This window comes from Chiloscyllium plagiosum, chromosome 28 (assembly GCF_004010195.1).
Source record: "Chiloscyllium plagiosum isolate BGI_BamShark_2017 chromosome 28, ASM401019v2, whole genome shotgun sequence".
Classification (NCBI taxonomy): Eukaryota; Metazoa; Chordata; class Chondrichthyes; order Orectolobiformes; family Hemiscylliidae; genus Chiloscyllium; species Chiloscyllium plagiosum.
The window spans coordinates 24,582,572-24,606,186 of NC_057737.1; the positions used below are offsets into that span (position 1 = coordinate 24,582,572).

A 23,615-nucleotide genomic window follows, 5' to 3' on the forward strand; every position below is an offset into this window, starting at 1 on the left:
CAGAGATGTAGTAACATGATGGAATCTAGATTCCAAGGTGAAGCTCAAAACCTCTTCATTCATTAACTGTTTCAGGCTGTGTTCCAGCAATATCTTCTGGAAAAGGACATACATAAAAGCTTTTCTTCAGTAATTTAAAAAAGTCATTTTCAGCTGTTGTATCATGAAGTGTGGTATCTTCGCGTCACTTCAAATAGAAGTTTACTGGGATCAAGTATGCCTTCCTTTGAAAGTCGAAATCATCTTGTCACAACTTTTAGTTGCTCTACCTGGGAGTCAAGGAAATACTAAAGGTTCTGGTGGTGAGTGATTGATTGCAGAGATGGTAAATGAATTAATTTTTAATTTCTTTTGAAATTCCTGGCTACCATATAGCTTGCTGTATATGAGCTCCACACCTAATATTCCCACATGACCTCCACAGATCCAAGAAGAATTTCTTCTGTCTTCAGTAACACTAGCTGATGATTAAAGACTAGAATATCTGTTCTGGTAAAATGTTCCCTTTGCTCATGATAAATTATCAGCAGCTAATCATTTGTGTTACATTTCAAACAAACAATCTTGTAGTCACATTTCCTGTTCCTGCCTTTTTTAAAAAAATCATAAGCATAGAACGACTTTGAAGCTAGTAAAAAAGCTTCTGATGAATGAAAAGGTGTCTACTTCATAACTAAGGATTAATCATCCATTTAATCTTGATCAACTGCAGTTGTAGACAAAGTGTCAGCTATGATTTGAGTTTCCCCCTCATTGCATTATGATCTCAAGAATCATTGCAAGCCTTAAATCTTTGGATACATAAATGAGTTTGATAATATTTTTAGAATCCAATGATATAATCAATTTTCTGTTCTCCTTCATAATGAGAAGCTCCAATCTCATCTGACAATCACCAATGCTTCTTTATCTATGATCAAGTGAAAGTTGTTCTGTTATAGTTCATTTACTGGAAACAAGCGATGCTAGCTTCCTTATACGATCACATGGTGGATCTGAAGGAGTTCTGCTGCTAAACCTGTATAGAATACATCAGCAGCCATTACTGAGTGAAACCTGGGATCATAAAGCACCTACTCATATGACAAAATGAGTGACTTATCTGCTGAAGTGCTATTGTATGCTCAATACTTCAAAGCCATTAAGGACCATTTCTTAAAAAGTTAAGAATTGTAGTCAAATTTTAATTAAACTTCCGTACTTCGTTGGCTGCTCCCATCGCTGGCCATCATTGAACATTGTAGTTGTGCAAAGTCACTTATGGTTTTTGTTTTGAGGATCTATTATCTATTATCTCTCTCTGTTGGATAATATGTTCTTAGAGTCTAATTTACAATCTTATACACTCACATTAAATGGGAAACCTGCATTGTAATACTTTCAAACTTCATAAACTCCAAGATCAACCCCCAATTTTGAAGCCCTCTGTAGAACTAAGTAGGTCATGCATCTGATAAGTAACTTCATTCTCCTTTACAAACAGAGATATTGCGCATGAAAATATCACTTTATGCTAATGATACCCCAAAAAGGAAAGTGATTAAATCAGAAATAATGAAGAATGGTATATTTGATATTACAAGCTTTGACTTGTAACCCAAGGATATTTGCAAAAAAGAAAGAAAAACTTACTGCCTTGTTTAGAGAAAAGCAAGCTAGCCTGGCAGAACTTGCCAATGTCATTCATTGAAGAGATTGGCTAGACTTCTTTTCTGACTGCTGCTGCATCAGATCTACACATAACCTGAACTTACCACTAGGTTTGGAAACTGTTAGAAGCTCTGCCCAGTTGGCTCTGGGGCAGGTGATATTACATTATGTAGCATTCTGTCAAGCTATTATTTAAATTTTCTTCAGCAGTATATGTGAGATACCCTCCTGAGAGAGTGTATATACATAATGAATTAGCATCTTAAAACAAAATAACAATCTTTCTTAAACTTTCCTGCACCTTGGAATTGTCCCATTGTCTTTCTACAGAATATCATCTACTCTTTGTAGAAGATCTAGCCATATAATTGCATTTCTGCTCTACACAGGCTCTTCAAATCCTTTACTAATTAAAATCTCAGAACTCTCACCGTTTGTGGCCAAGTGTAGTAGTAATCTGACCTTACACTTGAAGATCTGGGCCCCAAGTTTAATTCTTGATTGGACATGTAAGTTTGACAGATAAAAACGAATGTTATAATAAATAGTTTATAATCTGTCTTGCAGCTTTTCCTTCATATATTTCTAAATTTCTTGAATTTCCAGTTGAGACTTTGCTTGCTTTTTATTTTCTGCAGCATTTTTGTTTTGAAAAGCTGCTTTAAGTGTCCAGTCTTCTCAGATTGGCAACATCATCTTGCACCTCCTATTGTGCGCTCTTCCTATCCATGGGATTGCTTTAATCCACAATTTAAATACTTCAAAATGGCTGTTGTCCTAATCTTGACTGGCTTTCATTGCCTTGAGCGGACCAGCTGCCTTATTTTGGCCTACTCAGCTGAGTCAGCCAAAATCTAAGTATTTCTCTAGATTATGTCCCATTTTGCACTCTGACCACATTTTATATAGCATTCAATATGATCCCAAATGATAATGATTATACTGGGCAAAATAAGACCTCTGGTGTAAAACCTGGCTTGATAGATCAGTTTAATTTTTGCAGTTGGTTACACAGTATTTAGGCTGTCAGTGTTGACTTTAAGAACCCAAATTAAAGCTATATACACACACACAAGTTTAGACATTAACAAACAGCAAAGAACACTCAATCCTGGATAAATATCATGACATCCAACCGAGCTTTGAGCCTTCAATTCCGTCTTAGGCTGCCGGACTTATGGCTTGCTCGCAGTCCTGCCGCTCCGAACCCCATTTAATGTCTGATACCTTGTACGGTGTGCGTGCGTGTGCGCATGTGTGTGTCCTGGAGTATTCTCAGACGAAGACCCTTCTACTGGGATGATTGCTCTCCTACACTGAACTCTTGAACTGAAGTTAAAGCTGGAGTAACACTGGTCTGTTTTCTCAATCTATCATAAACTCAGCTGTATTAACTGACATTGGTATCCTGCTAGTCACTTAAATGACCGACAAAGCACATAAATATTACATCTTTATCACACCTTTTTTCAATTTCTTTGTGGGAAGGTATCTATTCTTGACAAAGAATTCACAATTGCCAACATAAATTGTTAATAATATGGTTGCACTATCAGACCTCAAATAACCTTTGGGATTTTTGCTTTCTAAAGAAATTCTGTGACAAAAAAAAATTCTAAGACTTCATATGCATATCAAAATTGAATATATTAACATCGATGTCAATAGAGCCATGATCCCAAGACCAAGCTCAATGTCCCATTTCTGTTGATAAATAATTTCCTGGAAAAGTAACTGATGGCCAAATGATCTGCATAGAAGAATATTACCTACAATATCACTGGCATCAATATCTAGTTTGAAAAGCTTCAGATAAGTCAGTTCTGCTAAAATTGGGTGGTCGACAGCATAAGTTTCATATGATCAAAAGGCACTTTGCTTTTTAACAAGTTAAAAAGCATCAGAACAAGTGCTGAAATCTGAAACATATGATAAAATTTACTCATGTCAATATTGCAGAATTTTGCATTATTTCTTCATTCAGGGAAAGTTTAAGATTGCCCTTATTTTGCTTTTCCAGGTACTTCCTTGTTCCACAGCATGGTCTGAAAACAAAATGCAGCCACTTTTGCAAATGGTTATTTTCATTTTTATTCAGATTTGAACAAACTGACTGTAATTGAGCAGTTTTCTCATGGTTCTTCCCAGGTGCGACTGAACATAAATAGTCAATATAATCATAACTGGGTAAATCAGAGTTGTGGTGTATTTTTCATTCTTTACAGCAGATATTTGCATTGATGCACACAAAGGAATATCAGATTTTCTAACACCAAATGGGCTTTCAGTTAGTGGAACTTACCAATGTTGGTTTTAACAACTCAACTTTGTAACAAACCATGCAATTTCAATCACCTCAATACAAATCTTTCAATCATGAAATTGGAAAGAAATCCACCTTGTTATTGCAAAGTGCATTGACTTTGCAATAACTATAGTATTGGAGCTAGCCATATTAGGTGGATAGATGATTAGCTAATGAAAAGAAGACAGAGGGTTGGGATAAGAAGGGCATTTTCAGGATGAAAACCTGTACCTAGAGATGTGCCACAAAGACCAGTGCTGGAGTCATAATTATGGAAAATATATATTAAATGACTTGACTGCAGAAAGAGAATGTACCAAAACCAAAGGGTTATGGACCAGACCCTGCTCAAAATGTTAAGGTGGTAGCCCAGACCCTAACTTATTTTAAAAAGGTAGATGAGGCGCCAGGTGCGACATGACTGGTCAAACTATTTGATATTAAGCAAAACAATTTACTTAAACGCTAAATTAAAAACAAAGAAAAGGAATTTAGAATAACATTTGAAAACTTAACCAAATAATAGATACAGTACCCACTAATCATCAGTTCCAATATGGTAATATGCCATAAACATGTCCCTCAGCAAAAAGTTAAATTCAGACAGATTCTTATATGCAGTTTTCCAATCCAGGAGGAAACATCTAGAGAGATATTTAAGAGAATGTAGCAACTAAGAATCATTTCACTGAAGCGTAAACTCTTCTGGGACCCAAACAGCTTTTGACTGCTACAGGTAAAAAAAACTAGAAAGCTTGATCTGTGGGAACTGGTCACCCCTCTTCCATTGTTACAATAGTTTTATTAAAAAAAAACAAAAAAGGCCTCCTAAACTATTGACTTAGGCAGTCTTCAGTAGCCACTTTGGTACTACTGCCTTTACAATCTCTCTCCAAAAAAAACCTTTTTAAAGTGACAACATCATCACACAAGTTTGTAAGTGACGAAAATAAGTGGGAAAGTGATTGGTGAGGATGGGAATCCTGTAGAGGGATACAGACAGATTAAGCAAGTGGGCAAAAACTTGGCAGATGGAATGAGGGAAAGAGAGAGAGTTAATGCACTTTGGCAGGAAGAGGAACTGAATATTATTTAAATGGAGAAAGACTACAGAAAGCTGTGGAACAGAGGAATAAGCGCACACATGGTATAGCAGTAGTGTCCTAACCTCTGAACCAAGAAGCCTGGATTCATATTGCATCTGCTCCAGAGGTGTGCAATAATAATCAGAACATATTGATGTGGAAATGCCTGGAACAAGTGAATTTGTAAATCCTCATCTATGAGTCATAAAAGCTAGCATTCAAATTCAACATATAGGGTAGGTAAATGGAGTATAAAAGATAGAGGTTTTGCTAAAACTATACAAGGAACTAGCCAGACCACAGCTGGAATACTGAAAAGTTTGGGGATTTTTATGGAAAGAAAGATATAATGACATTGAAGAAACTCTTATAAAGACAGGTTGAGTCGATTAGGCTTGTATTCATAGGAACATGGAAAAATAAAAAGCATTCTTCACATACAAGAAACCTCAGGAACTTGACAGGGAAAATATGAAAGAGGTTGTTTTCCCCTTATAGGTGAGTTTAGGACCAGAGGGCATCTCAGATGAAGTGTGGCACAGTGATCAGCACTGCTGCCTCACTGTACTAGAGACCTAGGTTAGATTCCAAACCTGGGCAGCGGTCGGTGTGGATTTCTGTCAGATGGTCCAGTTTCCTCCCAAAATCCAAATGTGCAGGTTAGGTAGATTGGTTATAGTAAATGCAGGGTTATGGAGATATGGTAAGGGGGCTGTGTTTGGATGGCATGCTCCAAGGGTGTGTACATGACTGGATGGGCTAAACAGCCTTTTCTACAGTAAGGTTTCTCAGTAACACATTTAAGACAGATGTGGAGAAATTTGAGGGTAGTGAATCCATGGAATTCTTTACCACAGAGGACAATTGAAGGTGTGTTTAATATATTCAAGCAGGAGAGAGAATTTTAACTAGCAATCAAATCAATAATTGTGGGAGAAAAACACAGGAAAGTGGAGTAAAGGATTATTGTATCAGTCATTATCTCATTCAATGACAGTAAAGATGTGATGGGTTAGATGACCCACTTTTTCTCCTACATTGTACAGTCCTTTGGTAAACATGGTTTCTAATGGTGTCCCAAAGATGGTAATGTACTGCCTTAATTTTGCAACAAAAAGCTTCAGCTCTGCCCTTTTTATTGATTTTTTTATTGTCTGTTGAGCACATCAGTTTTTGACCAACACCCACTCAGGTTGGAAGTGTAGGCTGAGTTTTCTTTAATCAATTTAAGTAGCCCTATCACCTCATGTTCATAAATCGAATTTTGTAGACTCATTAGGGGCATCCTTAATGTCAAAACAAATGAGGGAATTCCTTTACCCTGATCATTAGGATGTCTTGGACAGCACAAGTCCTAGTAAGTACACTTTGATGCCATCTTTTGATGCTCCATGAGATTGTGGATGGTAAGTGGAAGACCACTTTTTACTCCCAAATTATTCCCAAAAAATGGTTCTGGAAATCCTTGGAACATCAAAATTGGTCCAAAAATGAATTCATGTAATTGCACAAAATCAGGTTGAAGAATATTTGAGTTTGAGGTAGAGTCAATTGGTTCTATGGGGACTTATTGCACTAGTGATTACACCTTTTCAATTCACCAAGTCATAACCTCCATTAACGCATTCAATTAATATTTTAATTAACCCATCAGCCAGAATCAACATTTAGAGCCTTCACTGGCCTAATCGTCTTAAGCAATAGAAGAATCTTCTTGTCTGTTCCAAGTCATCTTGGTGCATTCACAGTGAACATGCTCTACAAGTGCTACTGCTACACTTTTAATACCCGTTTAATTTTCCTGACGTGCTCTTTTCCGAGGATTTCTTAGGTATTTGAATTACTACAATTAGTAGTTATTTAACTTCCAACAATTGGCTTTTGTAGATTCAATCCCCTGACAAGAGGGATTTTCTTTTTTAAAAAACTGCTTTTGGGTTCTAGCATTCTTCTATTTACTCACTAAAACAAATAACTTTCCAGTTGCTAGATTTTCTATTGCTCCAATTTCCTTGTTGATTCCCACATGACATCTCTTTACATTTAAGTGTCGGTATTAGATAACAGTTTCTGTCAGAACTGCTACTTCTAGATGAGCCTGAAGATCTGATTAGTCCAAGATTTACTGGAATACTTTCAGAATCACAAGTTCACTCATTCAAGTTTTTTTCCTCTAACTTTAGCAATTGAAACCATTGATCACAGCTGTAGTTTTTGCAACTTCTACAGATATCCGATTCAGTTTCTTATAGATCTAAATATTAATTAATAAAACTTTATACACAAAATCAGCTTTTTAAGTGTTGCCCTTTTAACAGTTTCATAGTCTTTGGATTTTTCTTCAGACAACCTGGAGTACACATCCCAAATTGTAACTGTTAAAATACAAACACTAAGGCCCAAAGATGTTTTGATCCTTAAGACCATAAGACATAGGAGCGGAAGGAAGGCCATTCGGCTCATCAAGTCCACTCCGCCATTCAATCATGGCTGATGGGCATTTCAACTCCACTTACCCGCATTCCCCCGTAGCCCTTAAATTCTTGATGTCACAAGGAATTATCAATCTCTGCCTTGAAGACATTTAGCATCCAAGCCTCCACTGCACTCTGTGGCAATGAATTCCACAGGCCCACCACTCTCTGGCTGAAGAAATGTCTCCGCATTTCCATTCTGAATTTACCCCCTCTAATTCTAAGGCTGTGTCCACGGGTCCTAGTCTCCTCGCCTAACGGAAACACTTTCCTAGCATCCACCCTTTCCAAGCCATGTATTATCTTGTAAGTTTCTATTAGATCTCCCCTTAATCTTCTAAACTCCAATGAATACAATCCCAGGATCCTCAGCCGTTCCTCGTATGTTAGACCTACCATTCCAGGGATCATCCGTGTGAATCTCCGCTGGACACGCTCCAATGCCAGTATGTCCTTCCTGAGGTGTGGGGACCAAAACTGGACACAGTACTCCAAATGGGGCCTAACCAGAGCTTTATAAAGTCTCAGTAGCACAACAGTGCTTTTATATTCCAACCCTCTTGAGATAATTGACAACATTGCATTCGCTTTCTTAATCACGGACTCAACCTGCATGTTTACCTTTAGAGAATCCTCAACTATCACTCCCAGATCCCTCTGTACTTTGGCTTTATGAATTTTCTCACCGTTTAGAAAGTAATCCATGCTTGCATTCTTTTTCCCCCAAAGTGCAAGACCTCGCATTTGCTCACATTGAATTCCATCAACCATTTCCTGGACCACTCTCCCAAACTATCTAGATCCTTCTGCAGCCTCCCCACTTCCTCAGTACTATCTGCCTGTCCACCTAACTTTGTATCGTCCGCAAACTTCACTAGAATGCCCCCCAGTCCCTTCATCCAGATCATTAATATATAATGTGAACAGCTGCAGCCCCAACACTGAACCCTGCGGGACACCGCTTGTCACTGGCTGCCATTCTGAAAAAGAACCTTTTATCCCTACTCTCTGCCTCCTGTCAGACAGCCAATCCTCAAATCATACCAGTAGCTCACCTCGAACACCATGGGCCCTCACCTTGCTCAGCAGCCTCCCATGTGGCACCTTATCAAAGGCCTTTTGGAAGTCTAGGTAGACCACATCCACTGGGTTTCCTCGGTCTAATCTACTTGTCACATCTTCAAAGAACTCCAACAGATTTGTCAGGCACGACCTCCCCTTACTAAATCCACGTTGACTTGTTCTAATCCGACCCTGCTCTTCCAAGAAATTAGAAACCTCATCCTTAATGATGGATTCTAGAATTTTACCAACAACCGAGGTTAGGCTAATTGGCCTATAATTTTCCATCTTTTGCCTTGATCCTTTCTTGAACAAGGGGGTTACAACAGCGATCTTCCAATCATCTGAGACTTTCCCTGACTCCAGTGACTTTTGAAAGATCTCAACCAATGCCTCCGCTATTTCCTCAGCCACCTCCCTCAGAACTCTAGGATGTAACCCATCAGGGCCAGGAGATTTATCAATTTTAAGACCTTAAAAGGGAGGTAGGAAGATGAAATGGAGGTGAAATATCTGTATTCTAATTTGAGTGTAAACTTAAAAGTTGAGTTAATTCTAAATCTCTCAGTCAAATCAAAAATCACCCTGAACTACTTTATTCTAAACTTTTCTGGCTTGAAGTCATAATATCTAACCCATCTTTGAAACAGACACTTTAAAACTTCAAGTTTTCACTCCCCTTTCTAATTCAAGGTAATATTCCGCTCCCCCAGCCTCCCTAAATTCTAACTGAATGTCAGCTGATTTGATCAATGACAAGTCATTTTCAGGTTTTCTTCCTAATTCTATTTGCTGGGTAGTCATTTTAGGTATCTCATTAGAAATTCTTACTTTTATTCCTCCCTTTAAATTTACCTGCCAACTCAGATTAATTTTAAATCAGACTTCAAATAATCCACTTACATTTACTACTCCCAATTTTGGTAACATTCAAAGTCATTTAGAAAGTCCAACCAATGTAACATACATCACAACAAACACACCCATTTTACATCCAGTACTTTCATGCACTTTTTAAAAAAGAAACAGATCCCTCAAATTCAATGAATGCCCATTCCAAGTGTCCCACACTATTGATCCCAGCTGATTGACTTTTCTAGCAATTGTGTGCCTGGAGTGAAACTTGGCATTATAGATTGCAAGTTCAATGTTTTGCAGTTGCTAGGATTTTCTAATACAAAAACACCACTATATTAGAGAAAAAAAATTACAAAGTGCAGTTTTGAAAGATATATTTCTGTAACCTTGCATTTTCATGGCTAGTCACCCAACCTGCACATCTTTGGACTGTGGGAAGAAACCCAAGAGGTGTAAGTGGTAGAATCGAGTGCTATTTGGCTTCAAACAAAGCTTGTGGGAGTAAAGGGTAGTTGTTAATTTGGAAGCAGTGGATTTTGTTAAGTATTCACTGGACTTGTATGCAGTCACCAGGCCATTGCTCTTAACAGATATGTTCAAACCCCACCACAGAATTTAACTACAATTAATAAGTCTGAAACAAAGCTGGTCTTAGTAAGGATGACCATAGCAGCTACCATTGATTGGTGTTAAAACCATTCAGATTCACTAATTTCTTTCAGAGAGAGATAAATCAGCCATCCTTATCTGAACTGCCTACATAACTCCAGACAGATAGTAATAGGATGACTGCCCGTTGAAATGACCTTGTATGCCATACAATTTAAGTGCAACTAGGGATGATGCCCAAATCCTAAAGAACAGCATAGAATTACAGGAGGACAACAAACTTGGAGAATGGGCAAATGAAGTCATATGCTTTGGCAGGAAGGATAGATGGTCCTTTTTTAAAAAAAAAAAAGACTGGAAGGTGCAAGCTCAGATGAGATAAAGGATCTCTGGAGTGCAAACTTACTAATCACAAAAAAATGTGCCGCTGGCTTTGCATAGCCATCAAAAAAGCATACTAATCAGAAAGCATTATTCCTAATGGGATAAAATTGAGAACTAGGGAGGTTATGCAAAATCTACAAAATCAAACCACATTTGATTTTACAGTTTTACCACATTTGAACATGTTATATTATGAAAACAAAAGCAATAAAAAGCATGGAGGGAAAATTTATCATTTTAACTTGAAAGAAAAATGGCATAGATGAGTTAATTGAAATAAAGAAAAAAAGCTTGACAGAGACACATACAGATCTTATTTACCAAAAGCAGTGAGCATGTAAAATGCAGTACCACTGAACCAAATAGCATTGATAAGTTTGGGGAAAGCAATACAAATATGGTGGGGAAGGGAATACAGGAGACATCAACAGCATGGTTTCATTTCCTGCATCAGCTGAGGTCATCAGGTCCCACCTTCTCAAACCCTTAAGTTTTAATCACTACAACTTGTCTCACTCATGAGAGCACAGCATTATGATCCTCCAAGACTATAGGGACTTATTTCCATATATAGAAAGATGGAAAGAGGTTTGGATAAGTCATAAGTGTCAACATGGACTGGTTGGGTTGAATGGTTCATTTCTACCCTGTATGTACCATACAATCCTATGTAAATCAGGCTGCTGTCAAGTTACACGTTTACTCAAGATGAATTTATTGCAACATTTCTACCAAGAAATCAAGAGGGAGTTAGAACAACCTTTGGTACTAAATTTGTTAGTTAGATGTTGAAATCTTGCAGGTTTACATATCTCGTAGCACTTTCTGCTACACATTTTGGTTACCACCTATATTTAATTAGGGGTGCATTCTTAAACATGGTATTTCAATAGTTCTATTCAGCAATGCATTTTTAATGTCAGCTTTAGCAAGAAAATCCATTTCAGTTATCAATACACATTTGAGACAAACTACCATAGTGCATGCATAGAGTTTTCAAACAAGACATACATAGAATATTACAGCACATTACAGGCCCTTCAGCCCTCGATGGTTTCATAGGCCAGTGCAACAATCTGTAGCCCATCTAATCTACACTATTCTATCATCCACATGTTTATCCAATGACTACTTAAATGCATGTAATGACGGCGAGTTCACTACAGTTGCAGGCAGGGCATTCCACACCCTTACTACTTTGAGTAAAGAACCTACCTCTGACATCTGTCCTATAGCTTTAAAATAGTGGAGTGATAGATATGTCCCCTCGTGTTAGCCATCACCGTCCAAGGAACAAGGCTCTCGCCATCCACCCCCTCTAATCCGCTGATCTGGATTCCCCCTATTAAGTCACCTCTCAACCACCTAACAAAAATTGACTCAAGTCCCTAAGCCTTTCATCATAAGGCCTTCCCTCCATACCAGGAAGCATTTTAGTAAATCTCCTCTGCACCCCTTCAAATACTTCCACATCCTTCCTATAAAGCGACGACCAGAACTGTACGCAATACTCTAATGCGGCCTCAGCAGAGTTGTTTTACAGCTGTAACATGACCTCATGGCTCCAAAATTCAATCTCTCTACCAATAAAAGCTAACCACACTGTGTGCCTTAACAACACTATTAACCTGGGTGACAAATTTCAGGGATTTATTCACATGGACACAGATCTCTCTGCTCATCCACACTACCAAGAATCTTACCATTAGCCCAGTACTCTGTATTACTGTTACTCCTTCCAAAGTGAATCACCTCATTTTTCCACTTCAACTCCATTTGCCACCTCAGTCCAGCTCTGCAGGTTATCTATGTCCCTCTGTAACCTACAACATCCTTCCACACTGTCCGCCACACCATTGACCTTAGTAACATTTACAAATTTTCTTCAACGCCCTCATCCACGGTTATTTATAAAAATGACCAACAGCAGTGGTGCCAAAACCGATCCTTGTGGTACACCACTAGTAACTGAACTCTAGGATGACCATTTCCCATCAACCACCACCTGCTGTCTTCTTACAATTCGCCAATTTCTGATCAAAACAACTAAATCATCCTCAATTCCACGTCTCTATTTTCTGCAATTCACTATCGCGGGAAACCTTAAACATTTTACTGAAATCCATATACACCACATCAACCACTTTACCCTCATCCTCCTGTTTGATCACCTTCACAAAGGACTCAGTTTTGAGACACGACCTACCTTACAAAACTGTGATTACCCCTAATCAAATTATTATTTTCTAGATGATTATAAATCACATCTCTTATAACCCTTTCCAACAACCAAAGTAAGGCTCACTGGTCTATAATTACCAGGGTTGTCTCTGCTCCACTTCTTGAACAAGGGGAGAACATTTGCTATGCTCCAGTCTTCTGGTACTATGCCTGTTGACAATGATGACAAAGATCAAAGCCAAACACTCTGCAGACTCCTCCTTAGCTTCCCAGAGAATCCTAGGATAAATCCCATCTATTTTCCACAATTGCTAACACCACCTCCTTATGAACCTCAATCCCATCTACACTGTATCTCCGTATTCTCCTCAACAACACTGTCAGTACTCACATAGGAAAAAGACAAAAATATTCATTTGGTGCCTCTCCCATCGCCGTGGACTCCACGCACAACTTCTCACTACTGTCCTCTATGGCCCTAATCTTACCCTAGTCATTCTTTTGATCCAGATATACTTACAGAAGGCATTAGAGTTTTCCTTGATCCTACTGGCCAAGGACTTTACATGTCCCCTCCCGGCTCTTTTTAGTACTCTTTAGGCCCTTCCTGGTTAATTTATAACTCTCAAGCACTTAATGGAGCCTTCACGTCTCATCTTCAGTAAAGATAAATGTTCCCTTGCTTGACCACTTCCTTATCAAAGACACGCAGTAGCTGTTTTTTGAAAAGCTCCACATTTCAATTGCGTCCATCACCTGCAGTTCCCTTCCTTACCCTATGCATCCTAAATCTTACCTAATCGCATCATAATTGCCTTTACCCCAGCTAAAACTCTTGCCCTGCAATATATACCTATCTCTATCACTAAAGTAAACATAATTGAATTGTGGTCACTATTGCCAAAGTGCTCATCTACCTCCAGATCTAACACCTGGCCAAATCTAATGTGGCCTCATCTCTTATTGGCCTATCTACAAAACATTAGTGCTTTTTACAAAGAAAGTAGTAAACACAATTTGTTTCAATATTCAGAACTGTTTGGCAATTTAATTGTTTCAAAATCCCTTAACTGGTCTTTCAGATTCAACCACCATGTGCCATCAATGTACTTGCTGCAAAAGAAACTTTCCAGGTCAAGGCTGAAAATAGTATAGCTATTAGATTGAAGTGTTGGCTCAAATTCAGAACTATCAGGGGGTGACTCAAGTGAGCCATAAACCAAAGATCATAATTTTTCTACAGATTTCTTTTAAACAAAATCCAATCTAGCTTAGATGGCAAATATAATCAATTGGATGATACTGGAATAGAAATCTTTTACATCAGTCCAACCAAAATACTGAGATACTGTACTAAGTTTAAGTGGGCATTAGAATTTCAATAGGAAAATTCAGTCATCAAATTGCCATATAATCAAAGTATAAATATTTCAATTACCACAAAGAATGGCAACATCTATTCATACCAATGGCCATATTTACGACTTTGGATCAAGGGATTTATTTGCATGTGTACAGCTACACAATTTGCTACATTTTGCTACACAATTTTCACTTTCCATAGAAGGCTTTCTGGATTTTGAAAAGTTAACTTAAAAAAATTAAACATGGCAAAATCAGATGGAGGACATGCTTGGTAGCTACTGGTAGTTGGTAGTTGCTAAAATAAATCCTGCAGCAATCAGCTATTGGGCTCTTGTTAGGTCAAAATTATGTTAATAGCATCTCTTCCACATTTCTACTGCAAATTTCTTTTAACCTTTTAAATACTTTAAAACCTATTCATGCACCTTTCTGTAGCCACCTTAGTTTTCCCATTATTTTCCGCTGGTCAATTGAAAATTGTTTCTGTATAAAAGATCTTTCTGTCCAGCATAACCAAGGTTTTAAAAATGGTTAAAGATTGTCTTGATAACAAAACGGATCAAGGAAGGAATTGTGTGACACGTTGTGAGCATTGCTAAAATGAGGCCACCCAAGTTTGCCGTCAAAGATTCTAGTAGTACTTTAGGTTGTTTGAAGAAGTACCTAGCTGCACACACTGGTAAACAATGTCCAAGACATCGACACAAAGTGGATTGATTGTTCATCTCAGAAATCCTACAAAAGGTGTTAGGAATGTATGGTTTTTGTAAACTGATCCTGAACTTTTAGCTGCAGGATAACATGCAATTGAAAGATTGAAGGAGAGCTAAATTAGCATTTATTGTTAAGTAGAATCAGAATCCCTACAGTGCAGAAAAGAGACTATTCAGCCCACTGAGTCTGCACTGACCCTTTGAACAGCATCTCACCCAGACCCAACTCTCCACCCTATTCCCCCAACCCCACAGTTACCATGGCTAACCCACATAGCCTGCACATCCTTCAACAATTTACCATTGTCAATACATTTAACTGTACAACTTTGGACTGGGGGTGGGAACGTACGCAGACACCAGGAGAATATGCAAACTCCAGTCACCCAAGGCTAGAAGCAAAACATCTGCCCCTGGTGCTAAGGTAGCTGTGCTAATCACGGAGCCACCAGGTTTCCTCCCCCCCCAAACTCAAAAATGTAATTCATGTTGCTATGGAGGTAGGCTTGAAGAGGGAGAAGTGCCTACAAGAAGCCATGGTAGGATTAAGTTAGGAAGAGCACAAGTCAGTGAGTCTCAGTGATTCACCATGCATGAATGCAGGTTAATTTGCATTAAGACAGTAGGCTTGTAAGAATTTAAACCAGCTTGGAAGTTTTGCCTAGCTCTCACTAAGGAAGGAATCATCATGATAAACCCAACTACAAAAGTTAGTTCACAGATTGCAATTTATCTGCTAGAAAAGGTTAAAAAAAAAAGTGCAAATACTTTTGAGCCAATCATTTTGCAATGGTTCTGAAACCAACGTGGTCATTCTAACAGATTAACTTAAACCATCCAGGTCTTTTTCAATATATAATTTTAGTTCCATCACACTAAACTTTTGCTATAAATTCTGTGTCTTATAATCTTATACTCCACAAACACCTGTGGAAGGAGTAGCACTCCAAAAGCTAATGCTTCCAATTAAGCCTGTTGGACTATAACCTGGTGCTGCGTGATTTTTTAACTCTACATACCAGTCCAACTCTGGCATCTCCAAATCTCAGAATGAATTGCGTACTTAAAAAGGTACAAAGTATTGTGAAGTAAAAAAAGTAAATTTTAGTCATTTAGAGTACAAGTTATCTGGAAAAAATATTTCCTAGTCAATGTTTTTAGCTGGTTTGCTCCACAAAAACAAACTGAAAACTTGAAAGCTGTTGGACAATTTATTAATATTGTCAGTGGAAATTTGGAATTAATTTTGGAAGTTACAGCTGTCTGAGGATTGAAACAAGATTTTTTTTTAAATTAGAGGGATTTTTTAAAACCAAAGAGGTTGTCCAACCAAAAAAAATTAAAAATTAATTTTCAAGCAATCTGAACTTTTGATGAATGTCAACTTGTGTAAATTCTAGGTGAAATACAATTTACCGAGTATTTCATCTAATGTTTATTTAGTAGAAAGCAACATTTACATCATGCCTTTTGACATCAGTTGTTTTGACTTGGACAGAATTGTCATGTAATTACACTTAAAATGAAGCTACACGGGACATTTCCCCATGATAAAATGCAGTACATATATAGTTATTTCTCCAAGGAAAAAATAAACAGTTGCATAGAAGAGTTGGATACAGGGCTACTTGTCTAAGGCTGCAGAGATTTATTCCTTAAAAACAAAAACTGTAATGGTTGTATTTTGATGAAGTGGCTTCCAAAAGAATTGATTTTTCTTGCCCCAAAACCACAGATCTAATGAAAAAAGGAAAAATATTGATTTGGTAATACAAATGACGACATTTTTGTTTCTAAAAGTGTGGTGATTACAAAGAACCAGTCATAAGTTGCAAATTGAGCTAGCCATTTTGAACATTAACCTAAAAACTCAAAACACAAACTACATATAAAGCCAAAGCTATCTTTTCAAACTGTATTGTTTCTTTAATACAGCTCATGTTTTAACACGATAAGCTGGGAGGTACGTCAGTGCAAAGGAATTTGACTAATGAAGGAATTACATTCAAAACAAAGTATTTAGAATGTCCTAAAAAATTCATATGGTTATGTTTTGTGCAGTAAACTAAAAGTAGGCAATTATTTTGATTACAACTTTTTAACAAAGTACCATAAGAAAAAAAAACTGTCCCCTGGAATTTTTACAAAATGCAGAGGTTAAGCACATTACAATTCTTTTTGCAACATAAAGATAAAGTAAAAACAGCCCCACCCAGACACAAGTTATAAGTGTGCATTTATACAATATAATCAAAGTTATGCAACTGAGCATTAAGCCAACTGGAGCATGCTGTATTACAAAGCATGTTTCTTCCAGACCAAGTAATCAATGTTTACTCACACAAGACTAGAACAGTTAAGTCCCTTCTGGCCCACAGAGCCACACAGTCACATCCTCTTCATCGTCCCGTTGCAAATAGCCAACCTCAACAGTTCTTCAACTGGCAGCTTTAGCTGCTTGACACGGACATAAAACTAGCCAGTGAAGAACGGCTGTCGGATAGCCAGAGTAATTCATGGAATTCAATCCTCCTACAAAAAAAAAGAAAAAAATATCTTCTTTATCTTCCTGGTTAAGTTACATAGTAATTGAAACCTTTTGAGAAGTTATGGCAGAATCCAGAATCACTTAAAAACAAGTTTACTTTATTGGTTTTACAACCCGAGGTATGACAATAGTTTCTATTACATTGAAAACTTGATTGGGTAAAAGACATTTCCACTGCTCAATCTTGTTTTCAAAGAGAAAAACAATTCCCTTCATATGGAAATAAATGTAGTTATTTTAAAAAAGGCCACACCCTACTTGGATAGACTTAACAGAAGAGAATGCAGGAGGTACTGTAGCTATGGAAACTGGACCAGCCTGTCTTTAGTAATGTGGGTTACTGTCAACTTATGATGCTGTGAATTCTTGAGATGCCTCTTGCATATAGCAAATTCCAATCAGTCTGCCAGCCCCATTTGTCTGAACGGTGATAAAAATTTCAGTATAGTACCTCCCTTCACCTTGGCTTTAATGCATGATTCAGCAATAGGCCAAATTTAAGGAGGCATTCATTCAGTGACTTAACAGGAAACAGTCTTGGGTGGGGTGAGGAGGAGAGAGAGGAAGGCGACAAAATCAGAGGTCCCCGCAAAGTATTTGAAAACTCATTATACATAAAACATCTATAAAGAAACAGGTATAGTTAAATTCAAAACTCATTTACCAAAATTATATTTAAAATATAATGATATTGAAATAGAAATATTTCGACAGATCAAGTGTTTAGTCACAGGTTGGATAGCATGGTCGAGCCACTGGAAAGGGACAATATCATTCGTATTTGAAGATTAACTCGTTTGATAATATCCAATTTATTACGATATTTTGCTCTTAAACAGTTCCTTCCAGTTCACATTTAGTTATGGTGAGAATCCCAAAATCTGCCAAAATATAAATTCCCAGTACGTTCATTTCTGACATACAAGATTCGCAGTAAATTGTACACACCCCAGGTCTCGGGAGGAAAATTTTCCACACAAAACACATCAATAGTTATTTCCAACATTAAGAGTACCCCATACTTTTACAAACCTGGTGAAAAATATGAATCAACTAGTTCTAGATAAAATGTTCAAGATTTATAATAAATCGCATTAGTCATCTCACTTTTTCCCCCCGCAGAGATTCTGTTCACTCGCTTACTCTCAGTTCCAGGGCAATACACGGTTCCCAAAACACAATAATTATTATCTGGAGACTTTGGAACACTTTCATTGTACAGGGGGCTAAGCTATTGAAGTTCTTATAATTAAAATAAAAAGGGGGGGGGGAACCCATTTTAACTAACGCAAGAGCAATGACATTGGAGCTAGACTGCTCCCTGCAGTTCCAAACTAAGGGCAGTAACTCAACTGCAGTGTTGCGTAAGCATGAATAAAGATAAATGCAAACAACCAAAGTCGCGAAAAAAAAAATTTGAGAGAGAAAAAGAAATATATTCTCTGCCTCCCGGCTCCAAAAATATTAGTACAACACTCTCAGGAAATCATTTCTCTAATTTAAATCTTTTTTGGGGGTCTATTATTTAAGCACCATATGGAAACAAAGATTTTACCAGAAATTTTGGGTCAGGCGAGGTGGAGGCCAAATGTTCACTTCCCTAAATCAATTTAAGTAAAACCGATTTTTAAAAAGTCTTTATACCTCCCAGATAGTAGTCAGCTGCACTTCTAGAACTTTCCTGACCTTCACCTATTTTCAATACAGTACGTTTAAAGATCTTTAAAAGACAGGCCGTTCCCTTTTCTTGACGCAGAAAAAGCTTCATTAGCTAAAAAAAAAATTATAGACCCATAAAAAAGGATCGGGAAATAAAATCTTACTTAAACAAACAGGGCAGATCTTTCTTCTGCGGGAGGGGGGGGGGGGGGGAGGAAAGAGTTAAGACGTATAAGAATTGAACTTTTTAAAAAATAAAAAATTGTTAATTCACTTTTCAGCTTTTTTCTGCACTTGTAGGGAGTTGTCTAGAATCCCTTAAGATTTTTTAAATGAAACTTCAGGAACTTGCGCACATTCACATCACCACCCTCCAGGCTGCAGAAGAGTGAACGAACTCCCCATGAAAGTCTCTGTCCCAGCGGCGCCTCGCTGCTTCAGTCCTCTCAGTAACTGATGATTCGTCAATGACAAGTCGGCGACCATCACCCTCTTTACCAGAGCTCGGAGCTTTCCTTCTTAGCTAGTTGGGTCAGCCAGCAATGCCGCTAGTAAGTGACTGTATACTTTTCCCCTGATTAGAATAAGTCCACTCTCACTGCGCCAGCAATCAGACTGACTGATGAACTGAGACACCGGCCAGCTCCCCACTTAACTTCACTTGACTTGACAGTTACCACCGTCACGACACCGTCAGATCTGATTGACAATCACTCCCACCAATCCCTGCGCGGGAAATGGGCAACGGGGCGCGGCTCCGGCTGCAGTTCACCCAATCAGGAGGAGGGAAATGGACACGGCAGCGCCACGATTTCTTCCCAGCCGCTGTGCGAGGGGAGGAATTTAAAAATCGTTTTTGGATGAGGCGGGGGTGGGCACGAGAGAAATAACTGGTAAACGTGACGTATGATAATTGACTACCACATTAACCAATCGATTGCAGCTGTCGTGCCAGTAGCCTTCCAAGCCAAACGTCAGTGGGGCAAATTGCCCAATGCGAACACGCGGGCCAGTGCCCGCCTCTGCATCGACAGCGATCTGGTGCGCGCTGCTTTGTGGGATTTGTCGTTCGTGCACCGGCTCCTTAACGGTTACGGAGCACGTCGCGCATGACCAAACTACACGTCCCAGAATAGATTGCGTCTGCATGACTTAGCATTTTATGAATGGCGATTTAAGGTTTGACGGCTAATTCGCTGGAACTGATTAAAATGGGAGCATATGGAGGAATGTTGAGGATAGTTTTACCATGAAAGGTTGGGTTATTGCTATAACTTGAACGTCATTATTGGCACCCATCATATTACAGTACATACTTTTGTACGTTTGTTTTCACGCTTAATCGAACAGGAATAAAACAATTCCAATTATGAAAACAAACATTCTATTTTATCTGAATATAACCTTTTAAAAGAATATGTACAATTCTGAATGGCAAAGGGGCATCATGACAGGCAGTTCCTGTAGCCACTCAACTTGGCGGACTGTGTCTTAAGGGCCTATCGAGGGTTGGATGAGGCGGGGCCTAGGTGGGTGGGCGGATTCAATGACTCAACAGAAAGGTTTGCGTAGCGGTGCCCGCCCCCTCCAGCTGAGCGCCGCGAACCTGGTGACCTCCTGGGGCCGATCAGCTGTTTCCATGTCTCGCCCTTGTGACTACTGGACGTACAGTAATGTGATGTAATCCCGATCACGTGCCACCGCTGACCCAACTAAATGTAACCTTTTTCCTAAGAAAAATGTGTCATAATGGCTTCCTGCCTTTATCTTTAATAACTTAAATCACAAAGGCCTTCTTGTTCACTGGTTTCCCTCAAGACGCTACGCTAACTTTAAAAAGTACATTTTCTTTGTACTTTCCCCAAGTAGACAGATCATCATCATGTGCTAATCATCGTTCGTGCCCTTGTCCGGTCGTGCAAACTGAACGATAGAACAAGTGCACTTTGGATTTTTCCTAACATGCAGGTGGCCCAGTACGTATTTCATAATCAAAATTTCCCAACGGTTACCTAACAACAGCAAGACACTTCGATTACTCAAATGTGTTTTAAAAGTCACAGCGAAAGTTTTCAGTCGTTTGAAATTGTGAAATAAATATATAGATTAACTTTAACGCCTTTTAAGAGATAATCATTTGGAAAGACTAATGTTCAGAAACTAATGATTAGAAACATTGTAGATTTGTTTTTGGACTCAAACTTCACGTCACAGAGATTTATAATCTGTCCTGACACCAGTGCTGTTCGGTACCAATAACGTGGTTTATTTAATTTTTCAGAATGAGATGTCATGCTCGCTAGGTAAAAGAGCGTTAAGTAAATCCCACGGCACTGAAAGATAATAGAGGGATTTCCCAGTGACTTCGACACCATTAGCTCGGGTTGTTTTGTTTATCTCATTATCTAAGAAATTTTGTGGGTGAATTGGCTGTTCCACTACATAATAACAAAAGTTGAGCCAAATGCACGAGTTCTTTGGCTAAGAGCACTCCCAGTAATGTGACTTACTTATTTTCGGTCAAATAAACTTTTTTTTGCTTGTGATGTGATCGTCTATTCATTTTCTACATTGCCGTTAATATAGCGCTGTTCATGACCACAAGGCATCTCAAAGCGCGTTACAACCAGTGAAGTACTTTTAAACTATGGTCACTGTTGTAGTAATGGGGGAATGACCAGATAATTTATATTTACACTGATTTAGGGAACAGTATTGACTAGGACACAGGGATAACTCCCCTGCTTTTCTGTTGAAAGAGTGTTGTAGGATTTTTCACATAATATATATCCGAGCAGCCGCATGGAGCCTCAGTTTAATGTTTCATTTGAAAAACGCCACCTCTAATAGTGCAGTCCTCCAACCTACAGTATTGGCATGACAATCGTATTTTTTGTGCTGGGACTTCGAAGCTTGATATTTAGCTGAGAGTGCTGCCAACTGGGACATGATGTGGAGGTGCCGGTGTTGGACTGGGATGGACAAAGTTAAAAATCATACAACACAAGGTTATAGTCCAACAGGTCTATTTGGACGTACTAGCTTTTGGAGTGCTGCTCCTTTACCAGGTAGCTGTGGAGCTGAATCATAAGACACAGAATTTATGCCAAAAGATCACAGTGTCACGCATGCAACTGATAACAACAATCTAGTTTATTCAATATATGCTAAGTCGTTCATCTTTTAGAATGGGTGTCTGGTTTTAGTTCATTAAACCTTAAGTGATCTTGAGAATGTGATTTGAAAGAAGTTCTGGGATTTACATATTAATGAACTGAAACCTGCAACCCTTTAGGTGAGGAATGATATTAAGATATTAAGCGAGGGGGAGCATAGAATCAGGAGATGTACAGTCAATATGAATGGAGCTGAGAAATTCTAAGAGTAGAAAGACCCTAATGGGAGTTATCTACAGGCCCCCAAACAGTAGTCTGGATGTAGGGTGTAAATTGAATAAGGAGTTGAAATTGGCCTGTCGCAAAGGTATTACTACAGTTGTTATGGGGGATTTCAACACGCAGGTAGACTGGGAGCATCAGGATTGTACTGGACTCCAAGAAAGGGAGTTTGTGGAGATGGAATCTTAGAACAGCTTGTACTGGAGCCTACCAGGGAGAACGCAATTCTGGATCTGGGTGTTGTGCAACAAACCAGATTTGATCAGGGACCTTGAAGTAAAGGAGCCATTAGGAGGTATTGACCATAATATGATAAATTTTAATCTGCAATTTGAGAGGGAGAAGGGAGAATCAGAAATGTCAGTATTGCAGTTGAACAAAGGGAACTATGGAGCTATGAGGGAAGAGCTGGCCAAAGTTCAATACCCTAGCAGGGATGGCAGTGGAACAACAATGGCAGGTATTTCTGGATATAATGCGTAAGGTGCAGGATCAGTTCAAAGAAGAAGAAAGATCCTAAGGGGAGGCAGGGGCGGCGGTGCTGACAAGGGGAATTAAGGACTGTATAAAGATAAAAGAGAAGTATAACATAGCAAAGATGAGTGGGAAGCCGGAGGACTGGGAAACATTTAAAGAGCAACAGAGGATAACTGAAAAGGCAATATATGGAGAAAAAATGAGGTACAAAGGCAAACTGGCCAAAAATATAAAGGAGGATAGTAAAAGCTTTTTTAGGTAAGTGAAAAGAAAAAAAAAGCTAATTCTAAAATTGGGCCCTTGAAGACAGAAACGCGTGAATGTATTATGGGGAACAAGAAAATGGCAGAAGAGTTTGACAGGTACTTTGGATCTGTCTTCACTGGGGAAGACACAAGCAATCTCCCAAATGTAATAGTGGCTGAAGGACATAGGATAATAGATGAACTGATGGGAATTTATATTAGGCAGGAAATGGTGTTGGGTAGACCGTTAGGTTTGAAGGCTGATAAGTCCCTGGGACTTGATGGTCTGCATCCCAGGGTATTTGAGGAGGTGGCTCTAGAAATCGAGGATGCATTGGTAATAATTTTCCAATGTTCTATAGATTTAGGATCAATTCCTGTGGATTGGAGGGTGGCTAATGTTCTTCAAGAAAGGAAGAAGAGAGAAAACGTGGAATTATAGATCAGTTAGCCTGATGTCAGTGGTGGGAAAGATGCTGGAACCAATTATAAAAGATGAAATTACGACTCATTTGGATAGCAGTAACAGGACAGGTCAGAGTCAGCATGGAATTATGAAGGGAAAATTGTGCTTGACTAATCTGGAATTTTTTGAGGATGTA

At 38.6% G+C, this 23,615-nt stretch overlaps 1 long non-coding RNA gene across 2 annotated transcripts in view; it reads right to left on the reverse strand.

Annotated features, from left to right (window-relative positions):
- LOC122564047 overlaps window positions 1-19,683 on the reverse strand; it is an 82,951-nt gene extending 63,268 nt beyond the window's left edge. Inside the window, exons 1-3 of one of the 2 annotated variants that reach the window (XR_006315802.1) lie at window positions 19,250-19,682; window positions 17,028-17,218; window positions 15,884-16,423 (exon numbers count right to left, since the gene is read on the reverse strand). This is a non-coding gene — a long non-coding RNA (uncharacterized LOC122564047). Of the gene's footprint in view, window positions 1-15,883; window positions 16,424-17,027; window positions 17,219-19,249 lie in introns of those variants that run through there. The other variant, XR_006315803.1, reaches the window with a different exon arrangement.
- Window positions 19,684-23,615: the final 3,932 nt, after the last annotated feature.